Source organism: Lucilia sericata, unplaced genomic scaffold, assembly GCF_015586225.1.
Source record: "Lucilia sericata isolate MDLA Ls3-8-SP2 unplaced genomic scaffold, ASM1558622v1 Contig001191F_arrow, whole genome shotgun sequence".
NCBI classification, from domain to species: Eukaryota; Metazoa; Arthropoda; class Insecta; order Diptera; family Calliphoridae; genus Lucilia; species Lucilia sericata.
Window position 1 is genome coordinate 1 of NW_023995156.1, and position 20729 is coordinate 20729.

A 20729-nucleotide genomic window follows, 5' to 3' on the forward strand; every position below is an offset into this window, starting at 1 on the left:
CTCTTAAATTTAATTCAACGATTTATAAGGAAATCTTTTCTGTAGAAACCTAAGCCGACCAGACTTCCTAAACAGTGCAGCTATGCCGAATCTAAAGTAACATTCACCTATAACATGTCGAATATGTATAGAAATGTAAGAATCTTGTTTATAATTTGCAAATAATGGACCGAATTTTATTTCGATTTAAGTATTGAGGTCCTTTCATGGAAGCTATGATCAGTTATGGGCCTACAGCAAATTATATCCACAGAATGATTCTAGTCGAATTTTAGCCCGATTTTCAGGTAGACCGGATGTCGTGGGTTTAATTCCCACCTGAGGCACTGATAAAGGGCTAACTAAACTAACTAACTAACTAACTAACTAACTAACTAACTAACTAACTAACTAACTAACTAACTACTAACTAACTAACTAACTAACTAACTAACTAACTAACTAACTAACTACTAACTAACTAACTAACTAACTAACTAACTAACTAACTAACTAACTAACTAACTAACTAACTAACTAACTAACTAACTAACTAACTAACTAACTAACTAACTAACTAACTACTAACTACTAACTAACTAACTACTAACTAACTAACTAACTAACTAACTAACTAACTAACTAACTAACTACTAACTAACTAACTACTAACTAACTAACTAACTAACTAACTAACTAACTAACTAACTAACTAACTAACTAACTAACTAACTAACTAACTAACTAACTAACTAACTACTACTAACTAACTAACTAACTAACTACTAACTAACTAACTAACTAACTAACTAACTAACTAACTAACTAACTAACTACTAACTAACTAACTAACTAACTAACTAACTAACTAACTAACTAACTAACTAACTAACTAACTAACTAACTAACTAACTACTAACTAACTAACTAACTAACTAACTAACTAACTAACTAACTACTAACTAACTAACTAACTAACTAACTAACTAACTAACTACTAACTAACTAACTAACTAACTAACTAACTAACTAACTAACTAACTAACTAACTAACTAACTAACTAACTAACTAACTAACTAACTAACTAACTAACTAACTACTAACTAACTACTAACTAACTAACTAACTAACTAACTAACTAACTAACTAACTAACTAACTAACTAACTAACTAACTAACTAACTAACTACTAACTAACTACCTAACTAACTAACTAACTAACTAACTAACTACTAACTAACTACTAACTAACTAACTAACTAACTAACTAACTAACTAACTAACTAACTAACTAACTAACTAACTAACTAACTAACTAACTAACTAACTAACTAACTAACTAACTAACTAACTAACTAACTAACTACTAACTAACTAACTAACTAACTAACTAACTAACTACTAACTACTAACTACGAACTAACTAACTAACTAACTACTACTAACTAACTAACTAACTAACTAACTAACTAACTAACTAACTAACTAACTAACTAACTAACTAACGACTAACTAACTAACTAACTAATACTAACTAACTAACTAACTAACTACTAACTAACTACTAACTAACTAACTAACTAACTAACTAACTAACTAACTAACTAACTAACTAATAACTAACTAACTAACTAACTAACTAACTAACTAACTAACTAACTACTAACTAACTAACTACTAACTAACTAACTAACTAACTAACTAACTAACTAACTAACTAACTAACTAACTAACTAACTAACTAACTAACTAACTAACTAACTACTAACTAACTACTAACTACCTAGCTAACTATCTTGGAGTACCAGATCCATTAAAGGTAATCCCAATCTGATCTGTTTAGTATTCTATGTATGCAGACGTGGACCCTCCTTTTGAAAACAAAATGAGTGCTCTTTACGCTTGTATGCGGAGTGACCTCAATTTAGCAGGTTCGTTAGTCATCTTCGAAAGTAGTCTTTATATGTAATATATGACCAAATATTGGCCGATTTTGACAAAGTCAATAATTGTGCTAAATTTTGTCCCTATATTTTTATTGTTAATGAATTATGTTCGTTAATAGGCTTTTGGAAGTAGGTTTCAGTTGATACTATGATTTTTACTGATATGAGATTCATCTGTGCAAAGTTGTGGTAATACCGATATTATAGGGCGAGTTATTAACAATAAATCCATTTTTCGGTAGTATGTAAATATGTATGGGACCTTTAGGAAATTTGAACTAAAAAGACTTGTTACAAATAGTTGATATAGTTTCTGAAAAAAATAATCAAAATTAGAAAAATTCTTATTTTTCTCATTTTGATGATTTTAAATAGGAAACTTCTCGAAAGTATGACTAAGAGGATTATTAAGGATTCGTGTTTTGCAAATATCTGGGATAGAAAATTAAAAATAAATTGTGACAGAAGGTGCCTTAAGAGTCTGTTTAAAGTAGTCATATGTATGTATCAAGATAATTAAAAAGAGTAATGTTTGTTTGTAATCCATAAACTCTAGATCTATGGCTCGTGAGTAGTGTTTATGTTAGGTTTTGCCTTAATACATCTAAAGTATATAATTTCGACATAATTTAAGACTCTACAGTTGTCGGTCTTAATTAGCCAGTTCGCCAGAGAGGACTAAAAACTTTCCTCAGTTTTCATATTCTGTCGATATTGGTGATTGATAAAATGCCTTTTTTTGTAGAGCAATAGTCTTAGGGGTTTAACTCTCTTAGAGAGAACAATCATTACTAGAAAGTGGACGGAAGTCGAGAGTATTATTAAAACATAAATGTTTTGAATTTTCATGTAAAATTTTCATTATGAATGACTAGAAATCTCACTGCTATTATTTTCAACACAACTGTTGCCAGAAAAAAAGCATGCGAATTAAAGTATTTAGAAGAAAAAAACTAAAAGTGTATATACCCAATATCGAAGCGCCTTGATCTCGTGCTGCCCCTGTCAAACTTTGAACACGTTGCAACAAGCTCTCACGTGACTTAGCTGGACTAGTGGGAGCACTTACGCCACGTGGTGGTACCGCTGCTCCAGCTGGTGCTGAGCCGGTCGTTGCCGCAGCAGTAGTACCTGCGGATTTGCCAAAACTCAACGAGAAATCTGGCGCCGCACCTTGAGGCTGTGGTGGTATGCCCGCTGATCCTGGGGCCGTTGGTGGTGGCATATTTGGTGGTCCACCGCCAGCGCAGCAACCACAGGTTCGTTGGTTGTTCCTGTATGGGTCGAGCTGCTGGCGGTAAGTCATTGGGATCGATATCATCGTGCTCGGAAGACAAATCTCCCGAGCTAAATCTATACGTATGGCCATGTTATAATGACGATTATAGCAAGTTTTTTATTATTATACAAATTGCAGGTGGTGAAAACGCATGAATGTGTATTATCACAAGAGATAGATTTCAGATTTCAGACAATAGCAGGGAGAGAGATAAAACAAAAAAAAGAAGAACAAAAACAAAGAGGAAAAATTGAAAACCATATGAAATTTTAAATTAGTGCTTTACAGTTCAGCTGATGGGTTGGTCAATAATTTTTTTTTTTTTGTTTAATTTTAACGTTTTTACCTTCTCTTCAGGAAATTAACATTGGAAGTAAAACTGCTTTTGAACGATGAGAAATTCAGGGTGCCGGTTTTAGTTTCCTTCCTTTTTAAGGTGAAATTTAAACACAAGAAAAACAAAACGTAAAAAAAAACAAAACACAACAAAAGAAAACAAGACCAACAAATTGGTTGTATTTTGTGGTCAAATCATATAATGCACATAAAAAACAGACGGAAGTAAAAGAGAAAACGAGACAGAAATAGAATAGAGATAAACGTTTGTTTACTTTTCTTACTGTTGTTGTTGTTTTAAGTAAATTTAAAAATATTGTGTTTTTAATTAATGTATAATTTATATATTTCAATATTTGCAGTTGATTAAATAATTATAAGTGCAGTTTGCTTGCAAATAAAACAGAATAAAAATAGGAAATTTAAACTCAAAATTCAATAGTTGATAAAATAAAATAAAATTTTGAAATATTTGGTTTAAAATAGAAAATAGTTTATTTAGTTTAGGCAAAAGTAAGGAAAATCTTACAAATCAATTGCAAAATATGGCGATTTGTATGTCTTCTATATACTTCAAATGAAAATTTACAACCAGCAAAGATGGTAAAAATTATTAAAAAAACGAAAGCTCCGGGAGTACTAACTGAATACTCTTCTTAGGCTTTCTTATGTGGGGGATGTATACGTAAAGGTAGGGGAAAAGCTTTAAAATTTCATATGCTTTTCAGTCTTTGTAGTTAAATTAGTAAAAATTGTTAAGTTTTCGGGTTTTTTGTTAAGATTTAAAATGGGTTTTTTATAATAAAATTTTAGTTATTAAATTTTCTTTTATTATGAGTTTAGTAATGGTGGATGAAATGTTTTATAGTGGTTGGTGATTTAAAGTTAAGTTATCGATTTTTTTTCTAAATTTTATTAAAGTTTAGTAAAATTCTTATTTTTAGTCATCTATTCTGATAGAAAAGAAGAATGATCTATATTAAAGATCAGCAAAAAGCTTTATATGAGCTTTTTGCTTTTACAGGTATGTAAGCTCCCAGGCAAAGCTAAAAAACTCAGATAATATATCGCTCTCAATTTCCTTTCTCTTATAGCGCTTCGCCATAAATTGTTTGTGATTGCTCTCAGTCAGACGAGGGTAAGTCTTTCGATCTTCGAGAATACTAGTTCTGTTCCAATTTTATCTTTGTTTTCGATGGTTTCTGCGAAGGCCAGTTACCAAAGTTCGAAAACAAATCTCAGGGAAACGTAATTAAATCTCAGGTAATTAATACTTCTTCTCAAATTTTAACGGACGAGCGTAAATTCCAACAAAATGTTCCACTCTTTCAATTTTCGAGAAAACTATCTTTGTTCTCATACAGACGAGTGTAAATCGTCTGCAGGATGTCTTTCATTCCGATATTCTTGAAAGAAACATCTCCTAAAACTTTTCTTTTTATTCAAAATTCGAGAAGACTATTTCGTTAAATTTTATCTTTGTTCGTGAGCCGATAGATTATCTTTAAATAGCTACAGCATTTCGAATTCAAATCGCAAATCAATTTGGATTAATCATAAAAAAGTAGTTTTTTCTTTCGATCACCGTGAGAGGTGCATCGATCGCTAGTTGAAATTTTATCTTCATCACTATCTGATAGATTATCTTCTTTCTTATGGCATTGGGGAACTAAAGTTACAGAAGTTCCAAACAAAATCTCAGAGAAACGTAATTAAATCTCAGATAAATAATCCTCATGGTCCATTCTCCTCAAATTGTATACACGGAGCTTAAATGCTAACAAAGTTTTCCACCCTTTCAATTTTCTAGAAATCGATCCTTTAATAGATCTTTTAATGGCCTCGTCATAGCAAATCTCATACAAGTCTTAAATCTTCTGTAAGATGACTTTCATTTCGATCTTCTTGAAGAACACATCTCCTCAAATTTAATCGGCAAACAGTTTTCTATTTATTCCATATTCAAAACACTATTTCGCTCAAATTTTATCTTCGTTCGTGAGTCGATAGATTATCTTTAAATAGTCGAAGCTCCATGAGCGGAGCTTCGATCGTTACTCAAAGGATTGACTTCGAGAAGACTAGCTCCGCTCAAATTTGATCTTCTATGTTCTTTCGAATGGTCTTTGCGAATGAAAGTTACAGAAGTTGAAAATAGTTATGGATGAATCTGTCGACCTTCGCCATCCATTTTGATAACGGCAACCCTCATCTAATTGTATCCCTATTCACGAGCCTACTAGAGTCTGAAAGTTCATAGCAAATAAAACTCTGGTAAGAGAACAGTGATGAGAACTTTGATGTTGCTTGAGAACTGTTGTTAAGAGATTTGTTGGATACAACAAATTAGACAATAGCTTGGAGATTTAAATCCCAACTTAAACATCAGCGATCATTAACCTTTGGCATCGTTTGGATCGCAAGATAGTGGTAATTGTCAAAGTTAGAAACAAATCCTAATCCACTGTCTAACGATGGTTTTGAGCAGGATGCCTGCAATAGAAGACCTCCTCAACAAAGATTAGTTTGTATGGACAAAATCTAATCTTAAATTTGCAACTAAAACTAAAAAATTTCAATCCTTTTTTATAAATCCCTAAACAAACTTTAACAAACTGAATAAATCGATAACTTATTTTATCATGTTAAAAGGCTTAAAAAATAATTATATAAAATTTATTCTCTAGTTGTCTGCTGTAAAATTAACGCCTTTTAAAGGTATAAATGGCGGACGATTTGGTTTATGTGACAACTTCACCTGCTTAGTTTATAAAGAAAAACATCCGGTATTCTTATTTAATTTCCGGTAACCTGTAGATTTTATTAACATTGAAACACAATCAACTAAAAAGGTTTTATCAAAAAAATAATAAACTTTCAAAAGTAAAAATGTATGTTAAAGTCATCATCAATAAAATGGCATTATAAAGAAATTATATAGAAAATTTAACAGAAAAATATTAATATTATATAAAAGTGCAATATGTTAAGCGTTATATAAATCGTAATATATATAACGGGACAGTTTTTTGTTGCAGGGAATTAATAATTTTCACATAATCCAGATAAACAAAATTTTATTTTAACTGATTTTAATCAAGTTTTACTGTATTTTTTTTTGGTACAACAAAACAGCTGAGTTCTCCACAGTCCACAAAAAAAACTGCCCCTAATTACATTGTACATATGGTTAAGTTTAAACAACAAAAAAAAAAAACATCATTGAAAAAACACAAAAATGTAAACCAAACCAAAAAAGTCACAAAATCACACATTAAATCAACGAACACGCACAGACATTTAACTTTGATTGCTGTGTTGTTGATGAATGAAACAAAAATGTAAATGAAAAGAAAAAAAAAAAACATAAAAACTAAAATGATTGAAAGGATTAAATATTGTGTCTTACCGGTGGCGGGGCGCAAATTCGCCCACACCCAGCAGTTGCTATTGCACTTATATTGACCGTGAAAACGCGAGCTCACTCTTTTAGTGGCGCGCGATAGTTATTTTTTCCTTTGCGCTTTTCAAATCACTTTTTGTTTTGTTTTTTTCGTTGTAAATTTTTTAAATGTTGCAGTTAGTAGTGCAATGCAAACGGCCTAGTTTTTAAAATTCACAGTAGCAGCAGCAACTAGTTAAATCAGCCACAATCAGCAGAGCTCTCAGCACTTATTAAGTTTCACACCAAATCGCTTAATCCCAAATTTGCAAAATATACAGTCGTCGCCTGTTGCTGTTTAGGTTACTGAAATTGATTACAAAATTGAAAACAAACAAATAAATAAATATATTTATAACATTGAATGCGTATTTTTTTATGTAAATACATAAAGTATGTATGTGGATTTGTTTTAATGCTAATTAAGTATTGATTGACATACACTTTGAGAGAAAAGTGTGTTAATTGAAACTCTACTTTGGTTTGTAATCTTTTTATGCCTTCACCTTCATGAGAAAGAATATGTTTGTCATTTCATTTGTAATTTCCATAATAGAATTTTTCGACCCTATAAAGTAGGGTTCTATTGTTGAAAAAAAAAAGGCAATTTTCCGACTTTTTGCAATTTATGAAAAGTAGACAGACTTTGCGACTTTTTAGAGTTGATTCTTCGATTATTTTAGCGTCGATTCATTGTATGTATGTATGTTCTGAGACCCAATAGGTAGCGAAATTCATCTGTTTATACATGGAAAGAAATCCCTTCCATCTCAAAAGACATTTATTTGCTAGAATTCCTGTCCGATAGTAGAGGTAATAATTAAATTTTATAACTAACTAACTAACTAACTAACTAACTAACTAACTAACTAACTAACTAACTACTAACTAACTAACTAACTAACTAACTAACTAACTAACTAACTAACTAACTAACTAACTAACTACTAACTAACTAACTAACTAACTAACTAACTACTAACTAACTAACTAACTAACTAACTAACTAACTAACTAACTAACTAACTAACTAACTAACTAACTAACTAACTAACTAACTAACTAACTAACTAACTAACTAACTAACTACTAACTAACTAACTAACTAACTAACTAACTAACTAACTAACTACTAACTAACTAACTAACTAACTAACTAACTAACTAACTAACTAACTAACTACTAACTAACTAACTAACTAACTAACTAACTAACTAACTAACTAACTAACTAACTAACTAACTAACTAACTAACTAACTAACTAACTACTAACTAACTAACTAACTAACTAACTAACTAACTAACTAACTAACTAACTAACTAACTAACTAACTAACTAACTAACTAACTAACTAACTAACTAACTAACTAACTAACTAACTAACTAACTAACTAACTAACTAACTAACTAACTAACTAACTAACTAACTAACTAACTAACTAACTAACTAACTAACTAACTAACTACTAACTAACTAACTAACTAACTAACTAACTAACTAACTAACTAACTAACTAACTAACTAACTAACTAACTAACTAACTAACTAACTAACTAACTAACTAACTAACTACTAACTAACTAACTAACTAACTAACTAACTAACTAACTAACTAACTAACTAACTAACTAACTAACTAACTAACTAACTAACTAACTAACTAACTAACTAACTAACTAACTAACTAACTAACAAACTAACTAACTAACTAACTAACTAACTAACTAACTAACTAACTAACTCACAAACTAACTAACTAACTAACTAACTAAGGGCGGGTTTTTCAGATAAAGATAATCTACATTCTTTGTTTAAACCTAGTTTAATATATGTTTTGTGTTTTTCAGTAAACAGTAACGTTACTTATTATCTTAGTTTTACTGAGTGTTTATTGGCCAATTAAACTTAAATTATAAGTGAGAAGACACAATTAATAAAAACAATAAAACACTGATTTCGGAAGAACAAAAACTTAATATTTTAAGTAAATTGCAATTTTCCGATTCGTTTTGTTTCATTTACTATTGTTTTAAATGTTTATTTAACATTTTTCCAAAAATTTTCATTTTACAAAAGTATTATTTGCAAAAAACAGCTGTTCATTGTTTATATTTTTGAGTGAAAAGTTGGCAATACTAACAAAGTTAACTGAACTTAAATCCATAACTGAAAAACACAATCATCGGTTAAAGTCCGCCTACATTTGTTCCGAGTTTAATCTAACAGCAAGTTAAGCCTAGTTTAACTGAGTAGTAAGAAACCCGCCCTAACTAACTAACTATCTAACTAACTAACTAACTTACTACCTAACTAACTTACTACCTAACTAACTAACGGTTTTGGAATCGCACTTTGAAAAAATATTACTTATACCACCTGTAGACCGATTACTAAATCAATAGACAATATTTGTTTCGATTTCCACGCTTTCAACAGACAGACTGACGGATATTCTCAGAATCTACTGAGCACCTGATTAATTGTAATTAATCGGGATCGTTTTGAATTTGTTCATAAACCTAGGGCTTCCTTATTGATTGATTTCCCGGATAGATTTCCTACTTAGGACTGTCAAATTTTATAGAAATTCGACTGAAAAAATTTATTTTCTTTATTTTACAAATTTTCTTTAACATTTTGATAAACTACTGAATTATTTCTTAAATTTTACAAATATATAGTTAAAGTATAAACAAGTAAGAATGCTATATGCGAAGGTGAAGGGTATAAAAAGAACGTTTCGTATAACTATCAGGAAACCTTTATATCAATAAAATATCTAAAAATACTTCAAATTTGACAGTTCATTACAATAGTGATTGACATTTAGAACAAACCCAAATTAATTTCAAATAAATGACATCAACACTTTGCTAATAACCCCCCAAAAAATAACTTTATAAAGGTAATTTTAAATAGAAAACAACATCATCACCATGACACTTTGGTTTTCAACTTTAACTTTAAAATTCGACTGAAAAAATTTATTTTCTTTATTTTACAAATTTTCTTTAACATTTTGATAAACTACTGAATTATTTCTTAAATTTTACAAATATATAGTTAAAGTATAAACAAGTAAGAATGCTATATGCGAAGGTGAAGGGTATAAAAAGAACGTTTCGTATAACTATCAGGAAACCTTTATATCAATAAAATATCTAAAAATACTTCAAATTTGACAGTTCATTACAATAGTGATTGACATTTAGAACAAACCCAAATTAATTTCAAATAAATGACATCAACACTTTGCTAATAACCCCCCAAAAAATAACTTTATAAAGGTAATTTTAAATAGAAAACAACATCATCACCATGACACTTTGGTTTTCAACTTTAACCTTTTATCGAAGAAAATTACTTTCTAAATGATTTGTTTCTTTAAAATAATAATCACAACCAACCAGTTCAGCTCAGCCACTTAAATAAAGTAGAAAGAAAAAAAAACGATTTAATATTTTATTATCTTTTAATAAGGTTTCCATTTCATTTATTTTCTTGGAAAATTATTTACTAGAAGGAAAAGTAATATAAAAAGGAAAAATATTATGTCTTTTTATAGGAGTTGCATTGGCGATACCAAATATAATGGGATTAAAGCAGGGATTCTTAACGTAGATTTTGCTTCAAGTATGAAAAATTAATACGATATTGCGCAACTCCACACATCTTCTCAATTTCCTGTTGTGTTAAAGAGTTATCAGAGATGTTTTTGCGAACCCTCTGAAATATTGCTACGGATCTCACTGTTTTTTATAGTGTGAGAGCAACATTCATATTTGTATGCGAGTTTTATGCGGTCCCTTGATCGTGAAATTTTCCCTTAATATCGTTTTAAGTTTCTATATACATATACCAAAGATCATATGCACCTTAAAGTAATTCTCAGTTCCTATATACATCGAACATACTACGGACCCTACAGTTATCCACATCATTACTTTCGTTTCTCCTTGTTTAAGGAGATATGAATTAGGCGGAAATGTCGATAAGACCGCCAGAGTGTTTCTACTGTCTTCAACTGTATATGTGTATTATCCCCGACTTTTAGTGATTTAGATATAGTTTGTGAAATGTCTTCTCGGACCTTTATAAATATTACTACCACCCCAACAGGCTTGGGGGGTAATGACTACATTTTCAATTACAATTACATTTGAAGTAATTGTAATTAAAGCTTTATCAATTACAATTACATGTAATTGTAATTGAAGAAATTACAATTACTTGTAATTGTGAATTTTGTTCCTTATAATTACATGTTTACATTTGTATTAATAATACCTAAATTACAATTACAAGTAATTGTAATTGAAAATTTCAATTACAAATACAAGTAATTGTAATTGTCAAAACTTCAATTACAATTACAAATAATTGTAATTAGTTATTTGTCAATTACACATTACAAGTAATTGTAATTTGAAAAATTTCAATCACAATTACAAGTAATTGTAATTTAGGTATTACTAATTACAAATTACATGTAATTAATTTGTTCAATTACACATTACAAGTAATTGTAATTGACCTTGTAATTAATTACTTTGTGTAATCATTACCCCCCATGCCTGCACCCCAAGGGTTCCTGAATAGAAGTTTGGTTTCAAAGCTAATTTTAATTGGACTCCCTATCACGTACCATCCAGGGGATTCTATAGTTATCACTTCCATTAATTATCACTTCCAATTCTTCTCGGAGTTAAGACGGTGTGCTTCCTTTAGATTAGTAGTTAGTGTTCTAGCCTGTCAAATAGGTGTTCCATTCTAACCAGCGCTCAATAGGTCCGCTGGAGGCCTAGGTGTATTTCTTCGGATTCAACTAATTTACTAAAGTTTAAGTTCAATGTAGACAAGAATAAGACTTTAGATGTCCTCGCGAACTTCCTGAAATGTAGCTATGTGCACGCAGAGGTCCTCACTCACACAATTTGGGAACTGTTGATTTAAAATTTTGCAAAGAATTTCAATAAAGTTGCGGACATAACAAAGCAAATAAATAATACTAGAGTCTTTAAGAATACAACTATAATTATTTATAAAAACTTTTCATTTAAAGTACATGATTACTTGGACTAAAAGGGGAAAAGGAAATAAAAATCAATTCAATTAGAATTTGCTTGTTCAAAAGTCCTTTTCTTTTTGCGCAATCAAACGAATTGAGGAAACAAATATAAATATTTATCTAGTTGGTCATCAAATAAAGAAACCTCACAAAAATAGGTTAACTAATTAAAGTTTAGACTCTTTAAGGAGCATGAGAGCAAAAGGACGAAAACTACTTGACTGTTTTTTTTTCTTCTCGTTTAGAAAAGAAAAAGTAGAAACATCTTCAGTGTTGGCACTTTTGGTTTTATGGTTCTATGACATACCAGGGGGTCAATGAACTAAAGTTTTGCATTATATATACACATAAACATACATACATGTAGCCTAAATACACATGGACTTGCATTCAAAAATACTATTACAATACATGCACAAAAATACACACCCATAGTGTTAGTACAATGTATCTGTGTGTATCTGTAAGTGTACGTGTGATGATGTCAAAATATGCAACTATGTATTACAAAGGCAGACAGAGGGACGTGTTGCAAGTTGAAAAGACAGATGGAAAACAGTTAAATACAGATAGTTACTACAATAGACAGTCAGACAGTTAGACTCCATACCAACGACCAACACAGCGACCATCATCATTCTCTAAAAAAAAAAAAAAACATTTAACTTCTTGAGCTTGTTGGCTGTTATATAAGTTTATGTAACTTCAATCATAATCATCAGTTTTGCATTCATAATTTTCTCTTTTTTTAACACCAACACACCAACCCACACAAACAGGCCATATCCGTTCTCTAGCCAAGTAGTCCTCAGTATCACTGACATAATCTCTAATGATGATGCTATGATGCTGTTCCTCTGTCTATATTGTTGTTGGTCGTGATGATATCACATGTACAGGGAGTAAAATAAACAGTCCAACAATCAGACATACAAACCCAGTACGTACAATAATAATAAAAGAAGAGTTTTCAAAAAAGTATGCAATTTTTACTCACCCCTTTTCTTTATATGGAAAGTTAAACAGGAAGTGGTTGGTTGGTTGTGTTGTGGATTGTGCTGCAGCGTAATTTATAACCGAAATGTTTATGCAAAGTTAAAATTTTGCAATGAAACGGTAGTCTAGTGACATATAAAAATAAATAAATGAAAAACGCTTTTTTATTTTAATTCATTTCATTATATTCGTTTTTTTATTTTTTATTTTATTTTCGTGGTGTGTATACGTGTGAAATGTATTTTTCTTTATATTTTTATTTATTTCATTTTTAATGGTTGTACTCTGGTTGTATTTATTGTTATCAGTGAAAAGGGAAATAAAAATACAAATGCGCACTACTATGGAAACTAAACTCTCACATACACACGCAACTAGAAATACTGATACACTGTCAAAAACAGACACTCTCACTCACACTGCTCGATAAATAGATGTGCTAATGTAGCGATTTTTATTAATGTACTAGCTAAACCCAGTGTGCTTTGCTACCCTAAAATCAATATATATAAGAAACTCACTTTATGATTTTTGAAGATTTTACCTCAAATAGTTTCCTATATTAACGAATTTTTGTATTTAATTTATATGAAAGGTCCCACGCCCCTAAAAATTAGTCCGCCAATTCATTACCCAAATATTCATATGGATGTCAAAGTTGTTCGTGCAAAATTTTAATAGTCTCTCAGATATGCCAATTTTTATATTTAATTCATATGGAAGGTGCCAAGACCCCCTTATAAAAATCTGCACATTTTCTATATATTCTGCTATACATTCATATTTGTGCAAAATTTTAAGATTCTAACTCCAATAGTTTTCCAGATAAATGAATTTTAGTATTTAATTGCAATAAGAGATGCCACGCCCCCTATTGCTGATAAAACCAGTTTTTATCCTCCGAAAAAATGATGTTATATTTTCTCAGATATATTAATTACAGATTTTCTTTATATGTGTGTAACTATGCCCATTGTAGCTTGGCTATCCATGTTATCCTCATATATTCATATTGATATCAAAGTTGATCATATAACATTTGAGGACTCTAACTCTTACAATTTATGAGATATGCGAAAATTAAGAAATATAGAACAAAAATATGAGAACATTTCGAAACAGATCGTATGCTATCGATTCGAAACTATTAGTACTTTTGGATAAATGACCAGTGGGCGTTCTTGTTAAGTGTTGATTATTCTTCAATTAATAAGTCAGTAAAATGACATTCCATGCTTTTTTCGAAATCTCACTAAATGACTAAATGGTCGGTTCTATACGGGGCACGTGGTCATCTGCTCTGTCACGACCACGATTGAAGGAGAACCACTTTTGTTTTCCACACAGACAATCTTCAATTGCAAGTTTTACAGCGTTTCTGCGATTGCGGATTCCTTTAAAACGTATTGAAAGTTTCTTGATAAATACTGACGATTTAACGGATCTTTCAGTCAACATAAATTAAGACTTTTTCTACTTCTAATGGTTCAAAGAGTTAAAAAAGCGATATAAGTATAAAAGAGTTCAGATGTCTTAGCGGATCATCTGAAAAGTAGTTACCGACACAGAAGATTGCGGAGCTTTAGTTATTCACAGTATGAACTTCATGCCATGGATCAAATTTCCATTGGATCCAACAGTTCTGTGGTAAAAAGGAAAAAGTACATAACTTTTGTTATGTTCCGATTAATAAAAGTTACACAACGAAGCGTTAAGTATGGAGACCTCAAATGTCTTTGCAGATCCTGTTAAATATTGGAGTTGTCATCACTATTGCGGAACAAAATGGGTTTCCATAGCTTTAAGGCGACATTCAAGTGCAGAATTCTCTACAAATGTGTTTTCAACGGACCTTATAATCGTTTGCTTATTAAATATTCTATTTATTCTGGTAGTTAAGCAAAGAAGGCGACAGGATCACTTCAGTAATATCTTTTTCGAGATATAGGAGATTTAACCTTTATTTTAAAGAGTACAGATTACACTTTCAGATTACATCACATATTTTTATGTCTTCCCGGTATTAAAATCTCAAATATGGCGAATAATGTGAACATGATATCTCAAAAACCTGATATGATGGAAAAATTCCGAGAATACATTCGGATTCTGACCGATTAGAAAATAGTACTTAGGTTTCTGGGTTAAAAATTTGTTGGCCTGAATCTGTTTTGATTCTTAAAGAATCAATGAGACATTTTGTTGTTGTGTTGGAAGTGCTTAAGAAGTGTGAAAGTCGAAAGAGTTCATTCTTATTGAATCTCGCGACTTGGTTTAGCTCTGTCATTGGTGTATCCAAACGGGAGAAATAGTAGGCATTTAGATTAGCGATTTAATGTAACATCTTAGGAAAATTATTTAAATGAGATTTATACGACCGATCAACAAGATGGATAAACATCTTGTTGATCGGTTTCGTCGAACAAAAACTGTCGTAAACTATTATTGTGGAACTTTATGTTTCAACAACTGTAAAGGTTTTGGCAAAACCGAAGCTTAAGAGATATCCGAAAAGAGAGAATATAGTTTGTGGATGTTGGACATAAATTGGTGGTATGTAATGTATATCTAGTTCGTTTATCCGAAAAAGTTCAATTTTCTTTAAAGAGACGTGCGTTCAATGCACCAATCAGAGAAGAGTGATTTTTAACTTAAACATTTCTTGATCTATTCTGCATCAGATAATTCCATAAAAAAAAAAAACATTTTAGACCGAATATGAATGTACGAAAAAGTTGAAAGCGTAAAGATATGGAGAATTTAAAGGACCTCGATTTATATTGTCGTACTCAGATTTAAAATGTTTTATTGGATTCAATAGCTTTTACTCCACCCGTACAGAGATGTGGTAGAAGAAAATATACGCAGATAAATGTCACATTAAAATAGTAAACTTATTTTGAAAATTCTTAAAACGTTTTAAGTGATTTTTTTGAAAAACTTCAAAACTTTGTGAAACTTAAAAAAATCTTAAACCTTTTTAAATTCCTTTAACAAACTCTTTAAAGTTCACTAAAACACGTTTTAATATAAAAATAATCTTACAAAACGACTTCCTCCCTTTCGAATGTTAAACTTCTAACTGTTCTATTTAACTCTTAAAGGCGACTTTTTTTATAACTTCTCAAAATTATCTAAAATACATAATTTTTTTATACTCGCTCTCTATACTCGCTCAGTTGGCATCTCTGTCATCCTACATCTAAGCATTTTTTTACTTCATTTACTTCCTTTAACTTCCTTTTGGGCAATACACACACAAATACAAAAAACAATAAAAAAAATTACAAGAAAAAAACAGTTGTTTAGTTATACCGATTATTACGATTTCATTTGTTATGTGTGAGTGCGTGAATTTCGTTTTTTTTTTATCATTAAGAATATTTTTTCGATAGACAAAATTTCTTCTTCTTCCCTTTCTTTCGATTTTTTTTCACTTAAAAAAAGTAAGAAAAAAAAAACTAATTTATTACCGTGGGTTTTTCCTTCGCAATGACAAATCGAATTTGTTTGTATAACTTTTTTCTATTGATTTTTTTTTTAGCAAAAAATGTAACTTTTTTAAAAATTTTTGCTTAAAACTTTAAAACTTTATTTTAGGATATAGATATAAACCTAAAAAAACAGACACTTTGTTTAATTATTTTTTTTTACTTTGTGATTAAAAGAAGTTATGTATAACTATTTTTTGTTAAATTTATTTAAATTTATTCTATTATTTGTTCAAAAATTCACTTTTAGTCCGTTTTGGGTTGGAAAATTTTCTTTTCTTAATTTTTTTTTCCAGGATAGGAGAATTCAACTTGCTTCGTCGGTGATAAAATTTCACTGAGTGAAATGTTTGAAAGAAATTTTTAACTGTTACACTTGGCTGTATGTATAAAATACATTGCGATACATTTTTGAGCTTTTTTAGCGGCTTAGTCTGGTCTCTTCTCTATAAGTCCATTCATAGTGGTTACAACAAAAATACATTAAGGGTTGCTGTCTATCACTAGTGCTCTATTGTGTGGCACATTTGTTAGACGGCACTTCGTTGTAGCGAGTGTGGTAAAGACGGTGTCAGCAGGATTCTAATTGATTGACATTCGATTAGTTTGTCGTTGTTTTTAAAATAAATTGACGTCTATATCTACAACATAATTGTTAAAGTATATTTTACTTGTGTTAGTTATTATTTGTAAATTGGTTCCAGAATTAGAATTAAATAATAATAATTGTTGTGACTACTACCGTTTGTTAACTTTGCCCTTAAAACAGGAAACCATCTTAGTTGTTAATAACGTTTGGTATGAGATTATAGTACAACTTGTACTATCAATAGATATAGAGAGTTTCAGAAGAGAGTGTGGAAGAGTGTTTTTTTCCGAAATGCGCATGTTTGAGTTATTGTAAATACATTTTATTGTTGTATGTAAAATCGATTCATATATTTAGTTGTTACCTTTATCATTTCGAGAAATTTAGGCTGTTCCTTAAGGTATTTATCTATATATGTAGAAAGTGTTTGAAAATTTGCATGAAGTTCTTGGTATAAAGTAATCCTTATTGAGCTTTTACTACATTATTAAAGAATGACATAACAGAACAAAGAACTAAATTGGAAAATGGAACTAAAAACAGAACCTGAATTGAACTTGAACTGAATAGAACTAAACTAGAACCGAACGGAACTAGTACTGAACAGACTGATCTGAACTAGAACTGAACTAGAACGGAACTAGAACTGCAACTAGAACTGAACTAGAACTGAACTATGAACTGAACTAGAACTGACTAGAACTGAACTAGAACTGAACTAGAAACTGAACTAGAACTGACTAGAACTGAAACTAGAACTGGAACTGAACTAGAAACTGAACTAGAACTGAACTAGAACTGACTAGACTGAACTAGAAACTGAACTAGACACTGAACTAGAACTGAACTAGAACTGAACTAGAACTGAACTAGAACTGAACTAGAACTGAACTAGAACTGAACTAGAACTGAACTAGAACTGAACTAGAACTGAACTAGAACTGAACTAGAACTGAACTAGAACTGAACTAGAACTGAACTAGAACTGAACTAGAACTGAACTAGAACTGAACTAGAACTGAACTAGAACTGAACTAGAACTGAACTAGAACTGAACTAGAACTGAAATAGAACTGAACTAGAACTGAACTAGAACTGAACTAGAACTGAACTAGAACTGAAATAGAACTGAACTAGAACTGAACTAGAACTGAACTAGAACTGAACTAGAACTGAACTAGAACTGAACTAGAACTGAACTAGAACTGAACTAGAACTGAACTAGAACTGAACTAGAACTGAACTAGAACTGAACTAGAACTGAACTAGAACTGAACTAGAACTGAACTAGAACTGAACTAGAACTGAACTAGAACTGAACTAGAACTGAACTAGAACTGAACTAGAACTGAACTAGACTGACTAGACTAGAAATTAAACTAGAACTGAACTAGAACTAGAATTGAACTAGAACTGAACTAGAATTGAACTGAAACTTAACTAGTTCTAGTTCAATAAATAAATTTCAAAAAAAAATGTGTTAACATAAATTTGCTTGAAGGCTGTTAATGAAGACGCAGGTGTATCTATGTTTTAATTCTGCAGCGCCCTCCGATGTTTCTAAATTAAATTAATTTGGTGTTCGTGGCTTGACTACGGAAGGCTTAAAGAATGGTGTCCCTGCTACCATGTATAACAGTTGCTGACAAAACTCACTTTTGCTGTTATAAACAAATTACTTGTTATAAATTTTATGCATCATTTTATGCATCTCTGTTATAAACAATTTTATACACTGACAATGTTATAACAGAGGTACCAGACATTTAACATTCAAATGTATTAACAATTTTATCTAAACAAACAAACTGGCAACTTTGTAGTTCTACGAGCAAACAAAAAACTTAAACTAAAAACTTGGCTTAAACCCGCGACAACAAATATAGATGAAAACAGTTTTATCGTGACGGTCAAACGAAAAGGTTAACAAAATTGTGGAAGCTAAAGAAAATATAAAACGGCCTTAAAGTCTTGCGAACGAATTTTATTAATAAGAAAAAAAAGTACGAAATTGAGAAAAAAACAAATAAAATCTCTTCGATAAACAAATTTGTATAGCGAATCATTGATTATTTTAATATAAATTGTTTAAAAAGTAAATTAATTTATCTAACTGTTAATGCAATTTTAGAAAAAACAATTGTTAAATTAAAAAAAAAAATTAACAAAAACAAAAAGTATCTCATCTATTGTTGTATTTCATTGCCATTTTGTAAATTGCTTGTTGACGTTCGTTCGTTCATATTTATTTACTCATTTCGTTGTAGTGTTGGTATCTGTCAGATTCAAAAGTTGGTTTGTGGAGATTGAGAGTTTATCTGTCTGTCGGATGGACGGACATTTTTTTGTATGTGTGAAATTGTGTTGGTGGTATTTATTGTAGAGTGTTTGTTTCTTGTTGTTGCTGAGTGTGTGCATTTTCTTGTTGTTTTTGTATAATTCATTAAAAAAACCGATGCTAATTTAGCGGGTATTTTTGAGTTTTTTGTAATTCATAAAAGTTATTAATGTTCCAGGGATTTATCTAAGAATTTGCATACAATTTGAAACTAGAACTGAATTTTTACTTAATTTTGGAAAATGTTCTAAAAATCATAAATTTCTTTGAATAAATTTAATAAAAAATCTTATTATCTTTCAAATTTTTTCTTAATAAATGAAGTTTAACTTAATCTCTTATTTTTGAAATGTAAAAATATCTTGGATATGTCATTAAAAATTATTTAAAATTTCTACTAAAAAATCTTTAAAAAATTGTAATAAATAATTTTAAATTATTTAACACCTTGAACTCTTTGATTTTCAAAAACACTCTGATTGTCAAAAGCTTCAGGATTCTCATTTACTGGCAGTTTTCTTTCTTTCGAAGATATTTTCAAAAATCGAATATTAGTGTCTAATCCCTTCGGCTACAACTGAACTAAAACTAAACTCGAACTAAACTAGAATTGAACTAGAACTGAACTAGAACTGAACTAGAACTGAACTAGAACTGAACTAGAACTGAACTAGAACTGAACTAGAACTGAACTAGAACTGAACTAGAACTGAACTAGACGAACTAGAACTGAACTAGAACTGAACTAGAACTGAACTAGAAACTGAACTAGAACTGAACTAGAACTGAACTAGAACTGAACTAGAACTGAACTAGAACTGAACTAGAACTGAACTAGAACTGAACTAGAACTGAACTAGAACTGAACTAGAACTGAACTAGAACTGAACTAGAACTGAACTAGAACTGAACTAGAACTGAACTCTAGAACTGAACTAGAATGAACTAGAACTGAACTAGAACTGAACTAGAACTGAACTAGAACTGAACTAGAACTGAACTAGAACTGAACTAGAAAGAACTCGAACTGAACTAGAACTGAACTAGAACTGAACTAGAAACTGAACTAGAACTGAACTAGAACTGAATAGAACTGAACTAGAACTGAACTAGAACTGACTAGAACTGAACTAGAACTGAACTAGAACTGAACTAGAACTGAACTAAACTGAAGAACTGAACTAGAATGAACTAAACTGAACTAGAACTGAACTAGAACTGAACTAGAACTGAAACTAGAACTGAACTAGAACTGAACTA

The 20729-nt window shown here is 30.4% G+C and overlaps 1 protein-coding gene and 1 long non-coding RNA gene across 12 annotated transcripts in view; one reads left to right on the plus strand and one right to left on the minus strand.

The window, feature by feature from the left end:
- Positions 1–2899: 2899 nt before the first annotated feature.
- On the minus strand, positions 2900–16932 carry LOC119610430. The gene is made up of 4 exons (XR_005231992.1): positions 16525–16932; positions 13053–13176; positions 6951–7289; positions 2900–3279 (listed from the first exon to the last, which is right to left on the minus strand). It is a non-coding gene; the product is annotated as an uncharacterized LOC119610430 (long non-coding RNA).
- Positions 16933–19025: 2093 nt separating this feature from the next.
- LOC119610423 overlaps positions 19026–20729 on the plus strand; it is a 49278-nt gene continuing 47574 nt past the window's right edge. For 4 of the 11 annotated variants that reach the window (XM_037965620.1, XM_037965611.1, XM_037965612.1 and 1 more), the window contains exon 1: positions 19032–19226. The gene's annotated coding sequence lies outside the window, so the exon portion shown is untranslated. Of the gene's footprint in view, positions 19227–20729 lie in introns of all 11 variants that reach the window. The other 7 variants (XM_037965613.1, XM_037965615.1, XM_037965616.1 and 4 more) reach the window with 4 other exon arrangements.